The 7413-nt window shown below is 29.9% G+C and overlaps 1 long non-coding RNA gene across 1 annotated transcript; it reads left to right on the forward strand.

The window, feature by feature from the left end:
• Positions 1 to 1599: 1599 nt before the first annotated feature.
• LOC133179961 (uncharacterized) lies at positions 1600 to 2272 on the forward strand. Its single transcript, XR_009720215.1, has 3 exons — positions 1600 to 1668; positions 1881 to 1986; positions 2182 to 2272. It is a non-coding gene; the product is annotated as an uncharacterized LOC133179961 (long non-coding RNA).
• The last annotated feature ends 5141 nt before the right edge of the window (positions 2273 to 7413 follow it).

A 7413-nucleotide genomic window follows, 5' to 3' on the forward strand; every position in this document is an offset into this window, starting at 1 on the left:
TGATTTATTTAATAAATATATATAATTTTTCAGACAAGGCTGTTTATGCACATTTTTTAACATTACTGATGGTATAATTTGTAAAAGATATATCACTGAAAATTCTATTAGTCTTGTCAAGCTATTGCTGACTTACATTTGACTGGCCCAACAACATTTTTAATCTGAATAGGGTTGTTAAATAGGTATATTTAGTTGTCTTTATACATGTACCTACTCTCTCTCTCTCTCTCTCTCTCTCTATCTCTCTGTGTATGTCATATCTATACTTATAAATTAATAAATTTTGCAAATAAACTCCGAAACGGGTGCACCAGAGTTCTTACTTACTCCTCTAAGAATACACTAGATACAAGATGATGTCCGTAAACTATATTTAGATTTCACTTGCATAGTAAGTATTGAACATTAAATGAAAAGTCTACTTTCATTTTTTATAAAGAGCCATGAAATAGCAGAAACGTGAGAAAGGTGGCGTTTCCGGTTGGCGGATCTAAGTTACTTGCGATTTTTAATGAAACTGAAAACAAGCAATCGTTTATTTATTTCATAAAACGTCATCACCGAATTATTCAATCAAAACTTGATTTAAATGATATAAAGGAAATAAGTTGTGATAACCGATTAAAAAGGGAAATGTGCAAATTATTTTCGTCATTCACCGATCTTAATATTGACGGAAGCTTCTAGAACATCATATAGCATCGATCCCGATGTTAAAAAGAAAAAAACGAGACGATTATAGCTGCATGTACATAAATAAAAAAAATGAATGGTCATTGAAATAATTACATATATTACATATATGTAGTAGGTTTTCCTTATTAATTTATCGGTAAAATTTGTATAGATATATTCCTCACTGAGAGCATCGTGACAACAAACCCGAATTTTGTGCTTTAATCAATACGTTTCAATTTTTTTCTGAATACAGTCTTTTGTATCAATTACTCGGCCTATTCATAGGGCGTCAAAAGCTATAAAAAATAATTTTTTACACATGTACTTGGGTCTTGGTTTATATATATGTATGTACCTTATTGATATGTTAAAAAGTTAATTTTAAGTTTTAAAAAATCCCATCAGATGACATAAATGGTTTCCACATATCTTTGGAAAAGTGGTTGGCGAAAGTCCGGACAAATGTCGTGTCCGGAGTTAAATGTCGCACTGTTTAAAGTATATTTTTTATATATCAATAAGGTAGATACATATTTATAAACCAAGACCCAAGTACCTGTGAATTTTTACACCCCCCCCCCCCCCAAAACAATCAATTTATCAGTATAATGTGCATATTCGCTGCTTAACAGCATCTAAAGTACAATATCCATAACATAATAAAACAGGTTTCACAATAAACGTCAATTAATGAAATTGTAATTTTTCAAGTTTTTACAAAAGGGGGGGGTGGGGTGGAGACGTATATCTACTTCATGCGGGATTTTGAACGAAGTATTTCTTCCTGCTATAATCCTGTAGGCTGTCAGTAGAAACTACAATATATTTTCTGTCGGTAGTCGTATTCCCCGCGCTTGCGCGGGTTTTTATCTAGTTGCATATAAATCTAGATGAAAAATATTCCTTGTTGTTTTTCAAAATGATCAAGAACTTGTTTGACTGAAGAGATAGAATGAAAAGGGAAGACCCAAAAGTGTTTTATAACAGGTACTGTGAGAGTACCGGGTATTTGATTTTGTAGTTTTAATTTAATCAGTAGCAAGATTACAGAATTCAGAACTGGTTACAGTTTAAATTGTAATATGGTTAAAACCTGAGACATAAATGATAGAAAATATGGTAAAGATATTTTACATATTTCATAAGTTAGTAATTTGAATTATATACTTTTGAAATGAAACCCTATATCATTTTCACAGAATGCGCAAGATGGTTTGCATCATGGTTATGAAGGAAAAGCTGACAGTATTTTTGAGACAGCAAGAAAAACATCATTGAACACCACCAACTAATAAGACTCCAAAGGTGGGGGACCACATGCCATGCACATGCAACCATTTGAGATTTTACATGAAATTACTGCATTACATACATGTAAACTTGAGATTCCATGTAAAGTAATTTATAAATTTAAAAAAAAACCCTTTAATACCTTTAAATCAATGTAGAACAATGAGTTTTAATGTGGTAAATGATAATTATATGTAACTATTATTTTAGGAATAACAAAGATTAGAGTTTAAAGAATGGATTCAATGCTGGTACTTGGATAAAGATAATCAGGCATGGACTCTCATCTCCTATGGATCTTCAGCACCTTTAGGATACAGTTTTATATTTCACTAGAAGAGACTCATAAATAAACAAAGGACAGTCAGTTACTACAAAAGAGAAGCATCGGAGATTAGTGATATTTTGTTCAGCATTGTTGCATCTTACAAAGATGTAAACTATTAAAATATTGTTTACATCTATCAATTAATGATTTTGATACATGTACCAGTAATTAATAATTTTGATGTGGGGTAAACTGGTAAAATTGAATGGAAAACAAGCAGATGACTTGGTAATGATGTGTAAAAAACATCATTCATTTAATTAATACATGCAATTGCATGCAGTTAAAATTCGTTCAAAATTCTTGTGGTGTATATTGAAAGGTGTAACCAAGAGGGAAACATGAAATGATTTTCATATTATCATGAAAATAAAAGTCAAGTTGTATATTATACAGTTATTTCTGTTTTTGAGGTCATTATAATGGTTTGGCTTGCCTAGATGTATGCTTTCACCAATCCTAAAGAAGGAAGTAAATATTGTCCCTCGATGGTTGTTGATCAATATATTAACCCCCCCCCCCCCCCAAAAAAAAATAAATAAATGCAATTTCAATTTTTGTATAATACCATATGTATCATACCCATAGGGTATGGTGTGTACAAAACAAGTGTGACCTTTTGATTTGGCTGTTGGACTTTAAAAAAAAAATTTAGGCTGAAAAAAACCCCTCAAAAATGGGATATGATACTGTTTTTGTAAATATGGATCGTCTCCCTTTTCAGCTTAAAATTAGAACATTTTACTGGTCATGAAAATATTTTGATTAAATGAAAAGTAAAATTGTGTTGTATTTCAAATTGGAAAATTGAGAAATTTTTTTGAAATGTCAATTTATTCTTACATGCATACCCGGTATATATTCATGATATGTGTATAGGGCATATTTTTTGTACTGTGACAAAAAAAGGGAAATTGCCATTTTTTATATGAAACTCATCAATCGTTTTGAGAAAATAATAATCATTTGCACAAAAATGTTTTTATTATTTTATTTGCTATAGGGTATGGTGTCTATGAAATTAGCATGACCTTTTGGTTTGGCTGTAGGGTTTTTTAAATTTTTGATAGCTGAAAATCCTCAAAAAATTGATATTTTGCTGTTTTTGTCAATATGGATTATCTCCCTTTTCAGCTTAAAATTGGAACATCTTACAGGTCATGAAAATATTTAGATTAATTAAGATAAGTAAATAATTGTGTTGTATTTGAGTTTGGAAATGTAAAGAAATTGTGTTGAAATGTCAATTTCCTTTTACATGCATACATATACATGTATGGCATATATTGTACTGTGACAAAAAAAGGGAAATTGCCATTTTTTATATGAAACTCGTCAATCATTTTGGGAAAATAATAATCATTTGCACAAAAATGTTTTATTTATTTTATTTTCTATAGGGTATGGTGTCTATGAAACTAGCATGGCCTTTTGGTTTGGCTGTAGGGTTTTTTAATTTTTTGATAGCTGAAAATCCTCAAAAAATTGATATTTTGCTGTTTTTGTCAATATGGATTATCTCCCCTTTTCAGCTTAAAATTAGAACATTTTACTGGACATGGAAATATTTTGATTAATTATGAAAAGTTACTATTTGAGCTGTATTTGAATGAGAAATAAACAAAAATGTGATTTATTGTCTGATTTTCTTTTAATTTCATATGAAATATTGATATTTTTGCCTATTTTTAGAGGAAATTTCAGCCATTTTTTACCGAAAACAGTCTAACTGTTGCCATGGCAACCAGACACAGAATTGATAAAAAATCATTTTATTTTTTGTAGTATCTTAGCATACTCTACCAACATGCAAAGTTTGAAAAAATTCTGAAACCCCCCATGTATCACCCCCTGCATGATTTTTACACGGAGCCATACTTAAATCTGTCTAGCTATCCAGTGTGTAATGAAAAAAATCAATAAATTACTGACTCTGTGATTTTTATGACAATTTTCAATTTGTTCAATACTGTAAAGTAAAAAAAATCAAAAAAAAAACCTACCTACCTACCCACTTTCAAAACTGTGGGTCGGAGTACATCAAACAAAATATTTTTAACAATGGCCTTGTCTAAGTGCCAAGTTCATTGGTATTATAATATTATAGCGTTATTGAACTTATATTGGTGAACATTGGCACATGTTGGCCATATAAATGCACGACCTTGCAAGTCAACAGGTGTCTATATTTACCAATATAACAGGATTGTCCCCAAGAATTAAAATAGCAGGGGGATGAGGGATAGGAGTGAAAGAGTTCACCGCGGTATCGATTCACTGCAGTATTTTTTCTCGGTTTGATACACTGTGCAAAATCTCTAATTTCCGGTTCAGTTCATTTTTTTGGTCAGGATCGTTATTCAGTCGGGTTTGGCATAAGGTAAAACATGTTACTCAGTATAAATAAGTATAGAAAATGTAAATTTTTGATGACTGATAGCTTGTAAAATAATTTTTGACAGTCAAATAATTCTAATCAATTTCTTCTAGTAAATTTGCAAATAAAAATTTGTAAATTAAGTGACTAGATTTAGTAAAAGAAAGCATAAAACAAGGTTGAATTTGTTGACAATTGGGAAACATTTTATTTCTTTGACTAGAAAGACCACACAATAGGCATAGTTACTACAGTCACACATAACTTTCTCTCCATTTAAGATGATATCATAGCAAGTGTTACTGAGGAATAGAAGAACTATCCTTCATTAATATAACAAGCTGAGAGAAATCAATCATAAAAATGTTTAATATGTGCAAACTGTGTTATGTCTCTCTACAGCTGTTTATTTATTTACATGTATTTGGTTTTGAAATAAGGCAAAGCTCATTTTGTCAATATTAATTAAAGATAGTCTCCCTGCCTATTTCAAAGTCAAGCACTCTTCCATAACCTTGTAGTACAAATTTTTTTTCCCCAGCTAAAACTTTTTTCTCTAACTATTTATTCTTTAAATTTCTAGGTAATATTTTTCTATTCCCTATGTATCTTTTTTGTGTTTTAATTATCTGTGCTTATACTGTGCAAAGTCCATCAGATTATGTTCAAAGAAATCAATTTATTTAAATAAAAATCTTTCTTCTGTACTTGAAATTGCTCTAGGTTCTTCCAAATCATTGTCCTGCTTATTAAAACACTTTTAAATAAACATTTTCTTGTGTACAAATTCAAACACTGAGTTAACCTCAATTCACATTATTAGCCAAGTTGCACTTGTGTTATTCAATCTGTTGTTTGTAGTACTTTCATACTATAATCCTTATTAATGATTTTTTTATGTGAAATTTGTATTTTTAATGCATATATATTTATGGCAAATCTTTTTACCACAAAGTACCACAAGAAACCACAAGGATACGACAAGGAATTCTAAGGATATTGCAATGATACTAATTAAACCTTAATAAGTTTAATTATAACATATGCACTTACAAATTAGATAAATACTTTTTGAAGGGAAAACAATTAACCTTTGTTTTTCTTGAATAAAAGCTAAAAACAAAGGTAAACATCTAGTAATTTAAAAGTCATATACTTACTCTCATATAAGCTCAGTTTTTATAAGATTCATTGCTTATTTCTGCAAATATGCTCCTTACCTGAAGCTATGATTGACCAGGGGTCTAGAATTTTTTTTTTTAAAAGCCACTTGTCTACAGGAAAGTTCTGTCTGGGAATCCCAGTTTCAAAATTCACTCCCCCCCCCCCCCCCAAAAAAAAAAGAGAGAGAAAATCATCTAATTAAATTTACTGATTTATCTATAAACAACTTTTTATTTTGTTATTTATTTGTGTGTGTGTGTGTGTGTGAATTCTTAAGTATAAATCACTTAAACATTAAGTATACACCACTTAAAAGCAATCACCATGGCCATAAAAAATTAAAAGTTTCTCAGGTCAAAAATTTCAATGCGGCACACAAGTTAATTTTTTTTTTTTTTTTTTTTTTTTGGAAAGCAGGTGCTTTAACTTTTTCATGTTAGTTATTCAACAAAATGATGATATCAACTGATTCTTACTTTTTTGTTTTCTTACATTAGGCCTAGATAAATAACTATAACACTATTTATTTATCTTGGCCTTATTTATAATATGTATTCAACTTCAAATGTTATTCCAAACAAAATGAATTGATAAAATAATATATTGTGTATCTAATAAAAACATCTATCTATTAGCATTTATGAAAAGAGGAATAACTAGATCTTCTTTTTCATCTTGGAAAAATAGAAAATTGAGTTATTTCTCTTTTCAATATGTCAATAAAATTGATCAATGCGGCAGTGTTTGACATTATGTGGCGGTGCCTAAGAAACTATTGATTAAATTTTTTTTGACATATTTGTACTTGTTTATTATTTTGTTAAAAAATTAGGGCTCCATAATAATATTGATATTACGGTATATTGCAATTTGGTAACAAAAAAATATTGTATTGCGATATGTTTTGCCAGTACCGGTATATCAGTAAAATGCTTGGGCTTGGATTTTCTAATTAAAGTAAAATATGAAATTTAAGATGCCAGAAAAAATGCTTTCAATCATGCCAAACAATAAGGTTGCTGTTGTATGGTTGTATTTTGTTGCAAAACTGAAGTGAAATTGGCAAGAACTTTTTTTGCTACAACGTATTTATAACAAACATGTAGTTTTATTCACCCTGATTATAAATAAAGGTTAATAAAATAAGAAAAAGGCATTTTAACTGTTATTAAAAATATTGCAATACATATCGCAATACATTTTAATATATATATTGCAATACAAAATTCCCAGCCGATACCCAGCCCTATAAAATATCTACTGATTAATCACATGTAGACAAAACATTGTTTTTTAAATCATCAATTCTGTTTTTAGAGCCATTCCATTGGTTCCGATATTATACAAGCAACTGTGCTACCGAGATGAGTCTCGGAGATTAAATAAATGAAATGTAGCAGCCTTGTGTTGATTCTGATATTTGGATGTTAATTGTTATTGATTTATTTTAATATACTGGACAAGTTTTGCTGGCTCAGCCTGAAACTTGGTACTTTCCCATTTGAGTAAGTTTATCATGAAAACTATCTTTCCCGAGATGACATTTCACTTGCCCCAGGCAACCAGAAAGCGA

This window comes from Saccostrea echinata, unplaced genomic scaffold (assembly GCF_033153115.1).
Source record: "Saccostrea echinata isolate AGI-Se365-2 ecotype Australia unplaced genomic scaffold, CSIRO_AGI_Sech_v1 ptg000005l, whole genome shotgun sequence".
NCBI lineage: Eukaryota > Metazoa > Mollusca > Bivalvia > Ostreida > Ostreidae > Saccostrea > Saccostrea echinata.